Below are 18,631 nucleotides of genomic sequence, written 5' to 3' on the forward strand. Positions count from 1 at the left end.
GTCTCATCCAAAAGCTGTTTGTAAGGCTGGGCGTGGTGGCTCACACCTTTAATCCCAGCACTTTGGTAGTGCTAGGTGGATCAGTTGAGGTCATGAGTTTGAGACCACCCCGGCCAATATGGCAAAACCCCATCTCTACTCAAAAATAACAATAATTAGCCAGGCAGGAGTGGTAGCTAGTGCCTGTAGTCTCAGCTAACTGGGAGGCTGAGGCAGGAGAAATGCTTGAACCCAGGAGGTGGAGAATACAGTGACCCAAGACTCCACCACTGGGTGACAGCCAGGATGACAGAGTGAGACTCCATCTCAAAAAACAAACAAAAGCTCTTTGTGGCAGAGTATATACACTACCACTGCAAAAAATAAATTTCTAGAATACATAAGCCATCAGAACTTAAGCTTGGGTGTTGAAACATACAGCTCTCCCTCCAATTTTTTTTTCAACTAGTCCAAAATAAACTTCTGTACTCACAAGTGGGAATGAGTTTGGTAAAGGCAGTCCAAGTTCTACCCTGACAACACTATCTATTTCATCAAGCTCTATATTAATCAGTAAGACCTACAAGCTATTGACATTTTCTCATAAGCTTCCTGGATAATCATTTCAGCAACATGAACTCCCAGGTCATTAAATTATCTGCTAGATAGTACAACCAAGGTTAGAGAAGCAGAACTGCAGCTGCACAGAGCATGAATGTAGATGTTTTATTCTAAGTGTCCCTAAATGCATTTGTTGTGAGCTGGTGGCAAAAATTCCTAAATCTTAGTAAGTACCACCATGCCTTTAAAAATAAAAATAAAATATAAAAAGTAAATTCCCTTTTTAATCAACCAGGCCCTTCAAAGCCAGCCTCAGATATTTATGGAAAACCAAAACCATATATATCACCTCAGACTTAGAGCTTTATGCCTCTCCACAGCTGCAAAGGCTCTGATTTCAATTTCTCTCCCACAACTGTGGCAAGTAAATGATGCACAGCTTCAAGCTCAACTCTCACAAATGACTTTCTGTGGTTCCAAAACCCAAGCAATAGTTTCACATTATCTGCTTATTTCTTCTCCCAGAAGGTACTCTGGCCTACCCCAAGTTACTCAATATCCAAAGACAAAGAAGCAGCTATTTTAAGGGCTAGAGTCCAAAAAAGAGGACTGCTTCAGCCACTAGGACAGCACACGGTGTTCTCAGGTTACATAATTTGACTATAAAGAAAACAACCAAAGCTTTGAAAGTTCAAGTTATTGAGAGCATTTAAAGATATTCTTAGGCCAGGTGCGGTGGCTCACGCCTGTAATCCCAGCACTTTGGAAGGCCGAGGTGGACAGATCACTAGGTCAAGAGATCAAGACCATCCTGGCCAACATGGTGAAACTCTATCTCTACTAAAAATACAAAAATTAGCTGGGCGTGGTGGCACGCGCCTGTGGTCCCAGCTACTTGGAGGCTGAGGCGGAAGAATCGCTTGAACCCAGGAGGTGGAGGTTGCAGTGAGCCGAGACTGTGTCACTGCACTCCAGCCTGGCAACAGAGCAAGACTCCGTCTCAAAAAAAGAAAGAAAGAAAAGAAAAAAGATACTCTTTACTCCATAATCTGCGAGGAAAAAATAGTTCTTCAAAAATAACTATGTTTTTGGGATGAAAGTTATGGGCTCTGTTTTGAGTAAATGCTGTTCATATAAGACAGAATATATGTTAAAGGACAAAGTCCCTTTGGAATGAGCAGAAAACTTTCTGCAGGAAGTTTGGAACTCTCATGCACTTTTTACCACTGCCACCAAGACACACTATGTAATACTTTATAGATATAGAAAAATAAAGGGCAAACCTCTACAGAGGTTCCAACCTAGCAGAATGCTGCTGCCAAAATGAGAACTCACATGAGGCAGATGCAGATGCAGTGTGTGTCACTCCAGTCTTGAAGGAGTTACACTGGCTCTCCTGTTAAAAAAACAAAACAAAGCAACGAAAGAAAACAAAAACAAAAACAAAAGCTGGTTTTAAAACTGTTGTGATGGGCTGGAACAGAGAGATACCATTTGGAAATTGGTATTTACAGGGGTTACTACTGCCCTCCAATTTAGAAGCCTGACTATCACTAAAATTAGCCTAATTGGCCATAACAGAACAAGGGTATTGAAGTTAACAAGGGTATTGAAGTTAAGTCTAAGTTTTATTGTGTATTATTTACTTTTCTGGCACCCTGAGTCTGGAATACAAGCCAAGTCTGATCCTAAAATGTTAAGTCGAAAGACAAACAGAAATAAGTCTTAGTTTTCTTTAGCACATTTCAAGCTAACATGATAGAAACTGAATGCAGCTGGCAAACAGTGTTTAAACTTGAACTGTGGGTAGTGAAATAGACTGAATAAGGATACAAAAACAAGCAGAGCAGCTTCATCTTGCTTCCAAGTACCCACTTTAACTAAGTCTACCTATACCTAACTACTAGATTAGTCATTATCAAGATTCTAGTTATCATTATCAAGATGACTAGAATCAACTGCACGCTACTAAAAATCTAACCAGGTATCTAAATTTGGAAGGGAAGGAAATTTTTAAATTTTGATTCTGTCAGTGGAAATCTGCCCTTTGTAAGCCAGTATAGTAATCTACAAAGGTTTTTTTGTTTTGTTTTGTTTTGAGACGAAGTTTCACTCTTGTTGCCCAGGCTGGAGTGCAGTGGTGCGATCTTGGCTCACCACAACCTCCACCTCCCAGGTTCAAGCGATTCTCCTGCCTCAGCCTCCCAAGTAGCTGGGATTACAGGCATGCACCACCATGACCGGCTAATTTTGTATTTTTAGCAGAGATGGGATTTCTCCGTATTTGTCAGGCTGGTCTTGAACTCCCAACCTCAGGTGATCTGCCCACCTTGGCCTCCCAAAGAGCTGGGACTACAGGCATGAGCCACTGCGCCCAACAGTATTCTATAAAGTTAAAAGAAACTACCTAGCTTAGTAAAATAACTAAGTTGAAGATACATAATCCATTAAATATACTGACACTTTAAAGATATGCATTATGTTTAACTTTATAGGGAGTCATTTTCCCTAGAGGTATTCAGGTTTTTGAAGACACGTCACTGGGTTCCTCTAACTCTTGGATTTTTGGGGTACTCAACCAAAGAGCAGAAATTACCAGATGTAATGTCTAAAAGCATTACAGCACTACAGCAGTCACAATGAAAACCAAAAATGCAATCCAACCACCCAAGAATAATTATTTGTTTTTATGTTGTAAGTATGATCAACATCAACATGCTCATCTATTTAGTTGTAGGCTATGCGATGTTGGTTCTCTAGCCCTCTGACTAGAAAAGATGATAATGCACATTTTTCACTAAGAACATTTTAAATAGGATCTTTCCAATTCTCATATAAACAAATGCCAGAGAACTTTTTTCCATTTTCCAAAACTATATGAAAATCCTAACACATTAAATAGAGCTGGGCCAAAATTCTATCTCTAACCTAAGAGATGACAAATGACCTAAAAAAGATATTTTCATATCTTTCTAGATTTTCAAAGCAAATTTCATAAAATGATCTCAATTTTAATTTACTTAAAAGAAAAAAGCTAAATATCATGGCAATACTTTTAGTAATATAAAGTAAAACACACTCCCAAATGACAAGATGTGTAAATTAGTAAAGTAAGTGGAGTTTGAGACTGCCAATTTCAGTTTACTGCAAGCAAATACAAAATTAAATGGTAATTATTTGTTTAAAAAATATTAAGAATAGGCCGGGCGCGGTGGCTCAAGCCTGTAATCCCAGCACTTTGGGAGGCCGAGGCGGGCAGATCACGAGGTCAAGAGATCGAGACCATCCTGGTCAACATGGTGAAACCCCGTCTCTACTAAAAATACAAAAAATTAGCTGGGCATGGTGGTGCGTGCCTGTAATCCCAGCTACTCAGGAGGCTGAGGCAGGAGAATTGCCTGAACCCAGGAGGCGGAGGTTGCAGTGAGCCAAGATCGCGCCATTGCACTCCAGCCTGGGTAACAAGAGCGAAACTCCGTCTCAAAAAAAAAAAAAAAAAAAAAAAATTAAGAATATTGGAATATTTTTAAATGAAAAAAATTACCTAATTCAAAAATATTCCATCTGACAATCTGTATACTTATAAAGATCTTGTATTTTCTGTACTGTTTTCAATTTAAGACAGAAAAACTGAAAATTATTGAGATAACTTTTAAAAATAGTCTTTAACCGAAGGAGCTGCTTGTAATACAAAAACAGAAGTAGCTAATATATATATATATATTTTTTTTTTTCAAAAAATAAAAACAGATCACAGCACTCAAATATCTGTACTAAAGTTAGAGGAATTTAACAAACATTTGGATACCTACTGTGTACCAGGTACTAGAAGCTGAGAACAAAAAACAAAATAATGTATGATCCTGGGCCTGGAAGGAGCTCATAGTTCCTGATATACTACAGGGATATACAGTTAGATATTTGTAAGTTTTAGAAGATCAATAACACAGGGTGTTATTGATAAGTATAGAGGGACAAAATGGGGGTCAATAAATCCAGCCCAGGAAGTCTTCTTAAAAACTATGCATGATTGGCCAGGCACAGTGGCTCGTGCCTGTCATCCCAGCACTTTGGGAGGCCGAGGCGCGCAGATCACGAGGTCAGGAGATCGAGACCATCCTGGTCGATATGGTGAAACCCCATCTCTACTAAAAACACAAAAAAAATTAGTCGGACATGGTGGCACGCACCTATAGTCCCAGCTACTCAGGAGGCTGAGGCAGGGGAATTGCCTGAACCCAGGCAACAGAGGCTGCCATGAGCAGAGATCATACCACTGCACTACAGCCTGGGCGATGAAGCAAGACTCCCTCTCAAACAAAAACAAAAACAAAAACATGCATGATTTATGTACAATTTATTCAGATGTATACCAATAACTCATATTTATAACCAATTTCTCAAGGTACCATAAAGTTTACCTCGCAACTCTGAAATTCAGATTCAGCTAATACGTTACAAACATCTATGTCAAGATTAAGCAAATGAATTAATGTGTGGAGTGGGATACGTTAGGGTGTACATCTTGTCTAGAGGAAGAAGTAGCTACTCAAGTGCAGTTGACTTCCCTGTGGGAGTGGGAGCCAAATGCTGTCAACTGTGTGATAACAGCCAACCTAGACTTTTACCTGTAATCTCTCAATGTTATAATACTGACCCAATTAAACAAACAAATTCTTTCAGCCAAACTATGGTCTGTGGTCTGAGTTGGGTCCATGGGACAACAGTGTGCTCCTCTAGCCTATACTTTAGGTCATACACTTCCACATACATTATCTATCCCATTTAATTGAAATGTTTCACTATCTTCTTCAAAGAGTCTTAAAGAATTGAATTTACATATTTAATGAGTTGGAAATCTAGATGGAAATAAATTCATTCTTTAATAACAAAGTATTCTGAACAATGTTGTCAGTCTATTCATCCCAAGGAAAAAACTGAGGAAGTAAATTAAAAATAGAAAACCTCTATGTGGTCACTTGATGTGGACCCCTAAGATCGTCTGATTTTTTCACTTGATTATCAAAACCTAACATATGTTCCCAATGACAGAACTGCAACGTCCTCATGATCTGCTCAGATAACCAACTACAGTATTAGTGTCTTATTCATAAGGTTTAATCTAAACCTTTGCTACACAACTTGATTCTATTACCACTTACGCTTTCCTCACTGGCCAATATCTGCATGATAAAACATCCAGAGAACGTGTAAGCAGAAAGGAGATAATGAATCAAAGGTAGCTATTATGTTAGAACTATGTTGAAAACAAGTTTAGTCATGTTGAAAATAGCCTTTAGCCGGGCACAGTGGCTCACGCCTGTAACCCCAGCACTTTAGGAGACTGAGGCAGGCTCTGGATCGCCTGGGCTCAGGAGTTTGAGACCAACCTGGGCAACACCGTGAAACCCCATCTCTACTAAAACAAAAAATCAGCTGGGCATGGTGGTGCATGTCTGTAGTTCCAGCTACTCAGGAAGCTGAGCCAGGAGAATTTCCTGAACCTGGGAGGCTGAGGTTGCAGTGAGTCAAGATTGTGCCACTGCACTCCAGCCTGGGTGACAGAGCAAGACTCTGTCTCCAAAGAGAAAAAAAAAAGAAAGAAGAAAAAAGAAAATACCCTGGGGATCTGGGAGTGAAAAATTCATCTTAGCAACTTTACTGATGCAACTAATATTATTACATGACATTTACTCACACACACAAAATCTGGCTTACATTTGAATGTTTTTATAATTGTCAATGGAAAGTAAAGATCATAAACACTGGTAATTGATTCTTTATATCATTTACCATGTAATGGAGATGAAATGGGTTTTACTAAGCAATCTTTTAAAATTCCTAATCTAGAAACAAACCACGTATTATCGCAATTCAGAGCGATTAATTTAATATTAGTGAAAAAGTTTAAATGGGATACAGAGTTGACATAAAGGGAATCAAAGCTTGGAAACTAAGTGTAGACTCATATTAAAAAGTTCCTAAAAAGTAATATAATATACACCTAAAATATGCCATGTATTTTATATGTAATATATGTCTAAAAATAATAGTATTGAGGGTGTTTATCTCAACGAATACAAAGGACTTTCATCTACAGGTAAGATAATGCATTGGAGTGTTATTTCTTTTATTTCCTAACATGGAGGGACCACCTCAAAAGCAACACCTGACTGTAGAAATAGTACTTCATTTCCTGAGGAAGGTAGTATAAAAAATTCTGAAGTTGAAAAAAAAAAAAAAAAAAGAATAGCAGCTAAAATAACAAGGACTATGATATCTCAAATGAAAATGAATGAAAAGACTAAAGGACCTTACCATTTAAATGCTCTTTAAAAAAAAAAAAAAACAACACTTTATTGGTATTTTTTTAGTTTCTGCCACCTGATTTTTAAATTTAATATTAAGGATATTTCTACTCATACACACGAAAGTGGAGAAAATATGAAATGAGCTGTTTTAAACATATCACACAACTTTAACAACTTTTGTTATTTTGGGTTCTTGTTTCATCTGTCTTCCCTAATTTATTCTCACCCAACTTAATAAATTTTATCAAATCAGGAAGTTTTTAAATTGATCTTTCATAAACTATTTTAAATGGCTGAAGTGTACACAGTATTATATATCATACAGAATTATTTTATTAACTAGCTGAGTTGTTTCTTTAATTACTGCTTAAATTTCCTCCCCATTTAGAGATTCATGCAATACTCAAAGTCTTTTATCAGCAATTATTAGAAGAAGAGCCTTCCAAATTAAAGGTTGCTTCAGATTTTTTTTTTTTTTTTTTTTTGAGATGGAGTTTCGCTGTTGTTACCCAGGCTGGAGTGCAATGGCGCGATCTCGGCTCACCGCAACCTCCGCCTCCTGGGTTCAAGCAATTCTCCTGCCTCAGCCTCCCTAGTAGCTGGGACTACAGGCGTGCACCACCATGCCCAGCTAATTTTTTTTTTTTGTATTTTTAGCAGAGATGGGGTTTCACCATGTTGACCAGGATGGTCTGGATCTCTTGACCTCGTGATCCACCCGTCTCGGCCTCCCAAAGTGCTGGGATTACAGGCTTGAGCCACCGCGCCCGGCTCAGATTTTTTATTATTTATTTTTTTAAGACAGGGTCTTGCTCTGCCATCCTGGCTGGAGTATCCTAGCATGATCATAGCTCACTGTAACCTCAAACTACTGGGCTCAAGCAATCCTCCTGCCTCAGCCTACCCAGTAGCTGGGGCTTACCAGCATCCACCACAACACATGGCTAATTTTTCTTTTAAAATGTGGGCCAGGCAAGGTGGCTCACACCTGTAATCCCAACACTTTGGGAGGCTGAGGCGGGTGAATTACCTGAAGTCAGGAGTTTGAGACCAGCCTGACCAACATGGTGAAACTCTGTCTCTATTAAAAATACAGAATTAGCTGGACAGGGTGACAGGTGCCTGTAGTCCCAGCTACTCAGGAGGCTGAGGCAGGAGAATCACTTGAACCCAGGAGGCAGGGGCTGCAGTGAGCTGATATCATGCCACTGCACTCCAGCCTGGGTGACAGAGTGAGACTCCATCTCAAAATAAATTAATTAATTAAAATGTGTTCTTCTCACTATATTGCCCAGGCTGGTCTAGAACTCCTGGCCTCAAGTGATCCTCTCACCTTGGCCTCCCAAAGCATTGCAATTGCAGGCATAAAACACAATGCCCAGCCCAGGAATATTTTAACTATACTATGTTGTCAATATTATAGTCTTAATAAGAAAACCAGTTCTACCAGCATACCAACAGCACTGATCTTTTGGAAGACAGTACTGCTTATTATTTTCAGGTATTAATATTCTTAAGAAATCAGAGCAACAGATAGGTGATATATTGGGTCAAAGAAGATAAAACAGTGTAACCACTAAGAAAAATGTTAAATAAGGGATGACACCGAAAGAGCTTAGTTCAGTTAAAGAAACAAACTACAAATGACAAGTATTTTTACCTAACGATCAATGTATTTGCTCCAAAATAAGCTGTCTCTAAAAGACAACTATCTCAAAATAACAGAAACAAAAACGGAATTCTGAAATGAAAATACACTGTATTATGAGATATGACTAATAAAATAATGTCTGTTAAAAACAAACATAATAGAACTTACACATCAAAATGAGCCTTCACCCATTTGAAACACTCATTCCCAGGCTGAGCATGACAGCTCACACCTACAATCTCAGCACTTTGGAGTCTGGGGCAGGAGGACTGCTTAAGCCCACTAGTTCAAGATCCAACTAGACAACACAGCAAGGCTCCATCTCTACAAAAATTTAAAAATTAGCCAGCCATGGTGGCATACACCTATAGTCCTTGCTATTCAGGAGTTTGAAGTAAGAGGATCACTTGAGCCCAGTAGTTCAAAGTTATAGTAAGCTACAATTGCACCACTGTGCTGAAGCCTGGGTGACAGAGCAAGACCCTGTCTCAAAACAACAACAACAACAACAACAACAAACACTTCAGAGGCACTATGTATTTATTCTAGTACTGCAACCACTACTCAAAACATTGAAAATTCTTATTTTAAAATTACACTTAGAGTCTACGGCACATTATTCTAGATATCCTCCCTGGTGGCACATGTTTGTTTCTCAACAGGTGATGAATTTAATTGGAGGTGAGGGTTATTTGGAGCAACTAATGAATAAATGGGGAAATCAAGCTGGGTTTAAAAAAAAAAAGTATGAGTATGTAAAACAATAAAGCAGGTTTTCTTTTGCGTTTGTAAGCTAGCTCTGAAAACAATTCCAAAAGAATTCCTAAACTGTCTAAGAAAGCAATATTGGAGTAATTTTTCCTTAATAAGGCGACTGACTATATGAAGGACAGTATCTATTTGGAAGCATATTTTCTTGTGTGCTTTCTTTTATTCAAAAAAATTAGTCTTTTGACCCATTTTATATGTGTTTAATTTTGCAAGTCACCTCAAATCCCCTTTGGAAAAAAAGTAAAGGATAAATCCTACATAACAGTAGTCTTTATAGTCAATCGTTCATTGCTTCATAGTTAAAACAATAAATAATGAACCTACCAGCTATGCAAATCCATTCACCATAGCCCTTGTCAAGTTGTTTATTCTAATCAGAACATTGACAATATAATTCAGTGAATCTAGCATGAAATTATCACATTTCTTTTCTTTGTATTTATTTATTTATTTATTTTTCAGATGGGGCTCACTCTGTAGCCTAGGCTGGAGTGCAGTGGCACAATCTGGGCTCACTGCAACCTCCACTTCCTAGGTTCACGCAATTTGCCCACATCAGCCTCCAGAGTAGCTGGGATTACAAATGTGCAACACCATGCTCAACTAATTATTGCATTTTTTGTAGATTGGGTTATATCATGTTGCTCAGGCTGGTCCTGGACTCCCAGGTGCAAGCGATCTACCTGCCTTGGCATCCCAAAGTGCTGGCATCAATTACAGCCATAAGCCACTGTGCCCGGACAAAATAATCACGTTTCATCTTCACAAATCTTAAGGGGTTGAGTTCTCATGATATATTCCGATTAGATTTTTATTTTGTTTAGTTGTATGAATGTTTTATTTATTTATTTTTGTTTACTTATTTTTGAGATGGAGTCTCGCTCTGTCACCCAGGCTGGAGTGCAATGGCACAATCTTGGCTCACTGCAGCTTCTGCCCCCCAGGTTCAACCAATTCTTCTGTCTCAGCCGTCCGAGTAGCTGGGACTACAGGCGCATCCCACTACGCCTGGCTGATTTTCATATTTTTAGTAGAGACGGGGTTTCACCTTGTTGGCCAGGATGGTCTCAATCTCTTGACCTCGTGATCCGACTGCCTCGGCCTCCCAAAGTGCTGGGATTACAGGCGTGAGCCACTGTACCCAGCCCTAATTTATTTTTATTAATAATTTTATTAACCACAATATTTATTTTTGAAAGAGATCATCTCTTTTTGGAGAGGGATTTTTTTTTTCTTTTTATCTGTTACCCTAGTTTCTCTTTGTAAATACTCAGCTTATTCTCTTATTCTACCTTGTTTGTGGGGGAGGACAAGAGTCCAAAAACTCTTAAGAAAAAAGATCACTAAGGGAGATCATAAATGCATTAAGTCAAACTATACCTATTTTTATGTTCTTTAATCTTCAACTGTGTGCTTTTGATCCATTCACAAACTGATAAATCTCTCAAGGGTAAGTCAGAGGAGTTATATATATATACATATATATATATATATATATATATATATATATATATATATATATGTATATATATATTGATAGCTTTCACTGACTTGGAAGTGCTCATTCCCTCACACAAATATCTCTTGCATATAATCTGTTTGGAGGCCAGTGGGGTAAGGTAACGTGCAAGTTCTACATTTTCCAAGTTGTGAGGAGGACGCCTTAAGTATTATTTCATGACCTAGGACAATGAGAATTTCTTTGTTTTGTGTGTGTGTGTGTGTGTGTGTGTGTGTGTGTGTGTTTATAAAGATTACATTTCTTGGTTTGTACCAAAGACTTCTCAACAAATATATTTCTTTCAGAGACCTCTCATCACAGTAAGAACACTTCAAATAGATGCAACCAGTTTCTACACTATCCATAGTAAGTTCAACTGAGCTAATATCCATCTTAATTCATCACTATTACAAAGAGTTTCATCTTGGTAAAGCAAACACAGACCTTTACATTGTCACTGGTTTCATTAAATAGAAAAAAGGCATGGCCAGTTGCAGCTGTTCATGCCTATAATCCCGGCACTTTGGGAGGCTAAGGCTGGTGGACTGCCTGAGTCCAGGAGTTAGAGACCAGCCTAGGCAACATGGTGAAACTCCATTTCTACAAAAAATAAAAAATTAGCAGGCCGGGCGCGGTGGCTCAAACCTGTAATCCCAGCACTTTGGGAGGCCGAGGTGGGTGGATCACGAGGTCAAGAAATCGAGACCATCCTGGTCAACATGGTGAAACCCTGCCTCTACTAAAAATACCAAAAAAAAAAAAAAAAATTAGCTGGGCATGGTGGCACGTGCCTGTAATCCCAGCTACTCGGGAGGCTGAGGCTGGAGAATTGCCTGAGCCCAGGAGGCGGAGGTTGTGGTGAGCCGAGATCGCGCCATTGCACTCCAGCCTGGGTAACGAGCGAAACTCCGTCTCAAAAAAAAAAAAAAAAAATTAGCCACACATGATGGCGCAACCAGATACTTGGGAAGCTGAGATGGGAAGATCACTTGAGCCTGGAAGGTGGAGGATGCAGTGAGCTGAGATCACACCACTGCACTCCAGCCTAGGTGACAGAGTGAGATCCTGTCTCAAAAAAAAAAAAAAAAAGAAGTAGTTAATTCAAAATGTATCAAAGACCTAAATGTAAGAGTTGAAACTATAAAACTCTTAGAAGAAAACATGGCAGAAAATCTTCCTTATATTGGATTTGGCAATGATTTCACAGCTATGACAGCAAAACCACTGGCAATAAAAGAAAAAAACAGATAAACTGGAGTTCAAAATTAAAAACTTGTGCCTCAAAAGGCATGATCAAGAGAGGGAAAAGACAACTCACAGAATGAGAGCCAATATTTGCAAATCATGTATCCGGTGAAGGATTAATATCCAGAACGTATAAAGATTAATATGCAGAATATACAACTCCACAGTGATTTTAAAAACCTAATTTTGGCCGGGCGTGGTGGCTCAAGCCTGTAATCCCAGCACTTTGGGAGGCCGAGGCGGGTGGATCACGAGGTCGAGAGATCGAGACCAACCTGGTCAACATGGTGAAACCCCGTCTCTACTAAAAATACAAAAAATTAGCTGGGCATGGTGGCACGTGCCTGTAATCCCAGCTACTGAGGAGGCTGAGGCAGGAGAATTGCCTGAATCCAGGAGGCGGAGGTTGTGGTGAGCCGAGATCGCGCCATTGCACTCCAGCCTGGGTAACAAGAGCGAAACTCCGTCTCAAAAACAAAACAAAACAAAACAAAAACCTAATTTTAGGGCTGGGCATAGTGGCTCACACCTGTAATCCCAGCACTTGGGGAGATCAAGGCAGATGGATCACAAGATCAGGAGATCAAGACCACCCTGGCTAAACACAGTGAAACCCGTCTCTACTAAAAAATACAAAAAATTAGCCAGGCGTGGTGGCACGCACCTGTTGTCCCAGCTACTTGGGAGGCTGAGGCAGAAGAATCACTTGAACCAAGATCACTCAGTAAGCCAAGATCATGCCACTGCACTCCAGCCTAGGCGACAGAGTAAGACTCCATCTCAAAACAAACAAACAAAATCCTAATTTTTAAAAACTGACATTTCTCCAAAGAAGTTATATAAACGACTAAATAAGCAAATGAAATGATGCTTAACATTACCAGCCATTAGAGAATCATTAAATCAAAACCATAATAAGATACCACTTCACAGCCAGGCACTGTAGCTCACACCTGTAATCCCAGCACTTTGGGAGGTCGAGGTGGGTGGATCATGAGGTCAAGAGATCAAGACCATCCTGGCCAACACGGTGAAACCCTGTCTCTACTAAAAATATAAAAATTAGCCAGGCATGATGGCACGCCCCTGTAGTCCCAGCTACTCAGGAGGTTGAAGCAGGAGAACTACTTGAACCTGGGAGGCAGAGGTTGCAGTGAGCCAAGATTTGTGCCACTGCACTCTAGCCTGGCAACAGAGCGAGACTCCGTCTCAATAAATAAATAAATAAATAAATAAGATACCACTGCATACCCAGTAGGATAAGTATTATCAAACAACAACAAACCTGCAAGTAAGTATTGCAAGATGTGAAGAAACTGAAATTCTCATTCATGTATTGCTGGTAGAGATGTAAGATGTTACAGCCACTGTGGAAAACAGTTTGGCACTTCTTCAAAAAGCTAAACATAGATTTACATTATGATCCAGCAATTCCATTCCTAGGTATACACCCAAAATAATTGAAAGCAGGAAGCAGGAACTCAAAAAGATACTTAAATACCAATGTTCACAGCAGCCTAGTCACAGTACTCAAAAGGTGGAAACAATCCCTGTGTCCCTCAGCAGATGAACAGATACACAAAATGTGGTATATACCTACAACAGAATATTATTCAGTCTCAAAAGGAATACATGCTATAACATGGACAGACTCGAAAAATATTAGGTTAAAAGCAGCCAGACACAAAACCAATATTGTATAATTTCACTTTTATGAAATATCTAGAAAAGACAAATTTTATAGAGACAGAAAACAGATTAGCAGTTACTAGTGACTGAGGGGCGGAGGGAACGGGGAGTTATTGCTTAATGGAGTTTCTGTTTGGGATGATGAAAAAGTTCTGGAAATGGATAGTGGTGAGCATTATGCAACATTGTGAATGTGCTTAATGCCACTGAATTGTACACTTAAAAATGGTTTAAAATGGTAATTTTATGTTTTACTATTTTACCATAATTTTTCTTAAATGCTGGACTAGTCTGACATGTCTGTAGTGACAATACACCAATACTGCATAATACTTCTTAAATTGTTGTTGTCACCCCTTTAAGCACCTCCAATGCCAGTAAGTTTGGTGAGGATATACAATTGCTGATAGAAACATGATGAGTGCCCTGGACTCTAGTCCAAGTAAACACACCATCTAAAAAATGTTCACTTAAATGTCAAGTGAGTTGAGTCCACTCCAATAACAATAAAACAAGATCAGAGTGCATCTACTATGTCCGAGAGGACAGGGATCAAAGGTCCTGAGATGCCTCTGCTAGTAGCAAGATAATGCTCTGATTTACTGACATCGCAAGCTAATTTCTCTTAATTTCTTTCCTGGTACTCTTAACAGCTTTATTCAGTCACCTTTCCCCTCACTTTAGGTTTGTTAATGCAAAGTGCTTAGGTTTCAGACAACTTATTTCATCCTCAGAGGCTAATGATATGGCCTAGAAAAGAGAGGAGGCCAGAAAAATTCAAGAGAGGGACCTAAAATATATTTCCAACATCCCCCCCTCTCCCACCCGGGAGATTTTTTGAGGAAAAAAAAATGCACTATTTCATTTCAGAATTCTTGGCCAGGCGCAGTGGCTCATGCCTGTAATCCAGGCGGGAAGATCATGTGAGGTCAAGAGTTCAAGACCAGCCTGGACCAGCCCGGCTAACCCCATCTTGACTAAAAATACAAAAATTAGCCAGGCGTGGTGGCAGGTGCCCATAATCCCAGCTACTTGGGAGACTGAGGCATGAGAATCGCTTGAACCCAGGAGGTGGAGGTTGTAGTGGCCAAGATTACACCACTGCACTCCAGCCTTGGTGACAGAGGAAGACTATCTCAAAAAAAAAAAAAAAAAAAAAAAAAAATTCTAACATTCTAATAGAGTTATTTATATAATAGGTAATCCTGACTCTTAATGAAGCTTTAAGATTATTTCTAAAAATTAACCAAAAGAAAAACTATGTTGAACTATCTGTATTCTAAAGATGAAGATTACAATTCAACTGCAAAAGAAAGATGCAGTTTTGCCCTAGGCAGGGTTTTGTTTGGGGGGAAAAATGAAGGATGCTCTTTGTTTACAGGCTTTTGTCTCTTATTGATATCTTCACCTAGAGGTTTCTGGATAATTTCTGTTCTTCTTAAAGCTGGGAGCAGCATGAGAAATGGAAACTGACCTGGGTTTAAATTACAGCTATGAGTTTTAACAGATCAATTGCTAATTATTGACAGGGTTTAGAACATTTGGACCCAAGATATGGTACATTGGTATTTGAGAAAACAGCCGAAGCAGGGAACTCACTCTCACTTCCCCACTTCTTCCCTGAAGCAAGTCATAAAATCTAGGAAGAGTCTTTCTCACCTTTCCCTAAAGCAGGTCATACTACTCTCATTTGAGAGCTGTCCTCCTTATACCAGGAAGAAAGAAACATCCTTACCTCTGAATTCCCAGGGACACAGCAAAGAATCTCAATGAACAGAGCTAAGTTCCTTCCAGTTTATTATCATTAGATCATACCCCTTTTTGTCCAATCATACTTCTCTACAACTATCCACTTCTTTTTCAATCCTGTCATAGAAAATACACAGGTTTACTCATTTCTTTAGGTCTTCATTTCCTTATGAAGGCTCCTGTGTCCCATAAAACTTACATTAAATAAGTTTGTATGCTTTTCTCTCACTAATCTGTCTTTTGTTATAGGGACCACAACCATGAACTTAAGATGGGACAGAAAGATATTTCTTTTCCCTTACATTATATATTCATTTTATCTGTTGACTTAGCAGCCTTTCCTCTTTATTTTTTGACTTTTTGCTAGTTTGAGACAGGGTCTGGCTCTACAGCCCAGGCTAGAGGTGTAATCACAGCTCACGGAAACCTCAAACTCCTTGGCTAACACCAGCCTCCTCCCTCTGCTTCCTGAGTAGCTGGGACTAGAGGCGTGCACTACCACACATTGCTAATCTTTTTTTTTTTTTTTTCCTAAGTTCCAGGGTACATGCGTAGGATGTGCAAGTTTGTTACATAGGTAAACCTGTGCCATGGTGGTTTGCTATACCACACCCTGCTAATCTTTATTTATTTATTTATTTTTGTCGAGATGAGGTCTCACTAGGCTGCACAAACAGATCTTCAACTCCTGGGCTCAAGGGATCCTCCCACCAACCTCCCAAAGCACTGGGATTACCTCTGTAAGCAACCATGTCTGGCCTTATTTTTATACAACATTGCCAGTAATTCCTACCTCAGTGGGCTGTGGTGAGGACTAAAAGGTACATTGTACATAAAGCAGATTTTCTAGTAAATGCTTAATAAATGTTCATTCTTATCCTCCTGAAAATTTCTCAGAGAAATGCAAAGGAGTGAACACTAGCCATGGTATTTACTGATTCTGTAACGATAACAGAAATAAGGAGCTTATTGCTAGATTTACTGAAATGGCTCAGAACCTAAAGTGCTAGAGCTGGAAAAAAAACTGGAATGTACCTGCTTCTGGATCTCTGAGCATAAAAGTCACAAGAGAGCCAAAAAACCCAAGGCTTCGTAATTGGGGGGGGGGGAGGGGGGTGGAAATCAGGGCAGGCAAGATGGCTCATGCCTGTAATCCCAGCACTTTGGGAGGCTGAGGTGGGCAGATCACAAGGTCAAGAGTTCGAGACCAGCCTGGTCAACATGGTAAAACCCTATCTCTACTAAGAATATTAAAATTAGCTCGGCATGGTGGCACGTGCCTGTAATCCCAGCTACTCAGGAGGCTGAGGCAGGAGAATTGCTTGAACCTAGGAGGCGGAGGTGGCAGTGAGCCAAGATCATGCTACTGCACACCAGCCTGGGAAACTGAGCAAGACTCCAACTCAGGGTGGGAGAAAAAATCAAGATGATTTCCCCAATGAGCCAAGTCAGAAATACTACATTTTCATAGTTCTAAATGAAGAGTCACTCTGTATTTGTGAAGGGCTTAAGTCAATATTAACAACTCATTCCCCATTCCCTACCAGTATGCTGCTTTCATCTTCCTTGGGGTTCAGACTTCTGGAAATTTAATAATTCTAATACATAATTTTTGTGTTAACTCCATGGGATTTACCACATTTAGTCTTTCATGCAACTGCAAAAGTTAACTACTTCTTTCTACCTAAGAATTCTTATTGTTCCAAAAAGGCAAGTAACACTCTTTGCACCTATTAGAAGCATATTAATGACAACTCCCATGAAGAAATAATTTTTAATTTAAAGAAAGACATGTTGTCCAAAATCTTTCCTTCAGCATACTGGAAACATGCTCTGTTGCCAAAATACTTTGTCATTAAGAGCTGCTCAGAAAAGAACTTTAACTTTCTATTAAGTTCCTGATCATTTGCAATACTTAAACACACACAAAAGAGCATTAAACATTCTATTGCCATCTACCAAGCATGCCAGGTCTTTCCATAATATGTAGAAGTGTAAATAAGGTCAATATTGGTATTTTTCTCCTTATTCCTCAGATATTTTTCCCTTTCAGCTCAAGTTCATTTTATTAATACCTTAGTATCACCAGTCAGACAAAGAGAACTACTTTCACTACACTAGTCATTCTATGTACTTTATTTCATTTAAACCTTACACCAAAAGTTTATCCCTACCCTAGCCCCCGACCTTTTAAAAAGTTAAATGAAGAAACTGGGACATAGGTTAAGTAACATGCTGGTGGTCAAAAGCTAGTACAAGGCAGAGCTGGGATCCAACCCAGGGCTATCACACTCTGAGGTTTTTTCCTCCAACCACATAACCTCTTCAGTAAGGATAAAAATAAGAGTAGACCTAAAGTTGGAATGTATGAGATTTATATGTAATATATAATTTAAAAATATAATTAAATTTAACTGTATTTCATATAATATAAATATTTAACATAATTTAACAGAAAGGGGATTATTCTGCCTTTTTTTTAAAAATCACCTTTTTTTCCATGAGGCATTTTATTTGTAAATATCTATTCCATCTCTAGAAAATGAATCCCAGGATTTTCCCTACTGTGTGTTTTCATCTTGCCTCTTCATGGTCTGTGATGGCGGCTGAGATCCTAAGTACAATGAAATCAAAATGGCAGCGTGGAAGCAGATTATTCTGCCATTTTTCTAGATCTCTGTGTTGCACATCAAATCTGGGGCTGATCTCTCCATACTTGTTTAGTCTGCCTGTGAGGTTCACAACAACTTTCCCAGCACTGTGATTTATCAATTTCAACTTCGCCAGTGTAACCATGCTTCGTCATCACAGTAAAAAAACAGATAATGACTTTGGAGCACAGCCTAATAAGAACCTGGTGTTTGCCTCTCTTTTCAGCATTGCTGATGCTCTTAACGGCATCAGCCATGATATTCATGTGCACCACTGTGGTGGTGTGGAAAGATGACCGAAAGAAAAAAAAAATCACTTCTTACAACACTCAGATTACTCTCACTTAACAACTGCTGGCTAGCATCTGCTTCTTGAAAAACACATTTTGCAGATTAGCAGTCTGTCAGATGCTGATCTGTAACCATGAGGAGGTACTGTTAAGGACTTTATGTCACTCATTTACTCGGAAAAGAATTTCTCATTTGAAACCTCAGAACTAGATTTCTGGGTTTAATATTATAA

The 18,631-nt window shown here is 39.1% G+C and overlaps 1 protein-coding gene across 7 annotated transcripts in view; it reads right to left on the minus strand.

Moving 5' to 3' along the window:
* Window positions 1-18,631, minus strand: part of NT5C2 (5'-nucleotidase, cytosolic II) — a 177,423-nt gene that overhangs the window by 23,045 nt on the left and 135,747 nt on the right. Inside the window, exon 2 of one of the 7 annotated variants that reach the window (XM_074382807.1) lies at window positions 1,876-1,936. The exons of the other annotated variants lie outside the window; for them this stretch is intronic. The gene's annotated coding sequence lies outside the window, so the exon portion shown is untranslated. The remainder of the gene's footprint in view (window positions 1-1,875; window positions 1,937-18,631) is intronic. 7 annotated transcript variants of the gene reach the window in all.

Source organism: Saimiri boliviensis, chromosome 12 (genome assembly GCF_048565385.1).
Source record: "Saimiri boliviensis isolate mSaiBol1 chromosome 12, mSaiBol1.pri, whole genome shotgun sequence".
Classification (NCBI taxonomy): domain Eukaryota; kingdom Metazoa; phylum Chordata; class Mammalia; order Primates; family Cebidae; genus Saimiri; species Saimiri boliviensis.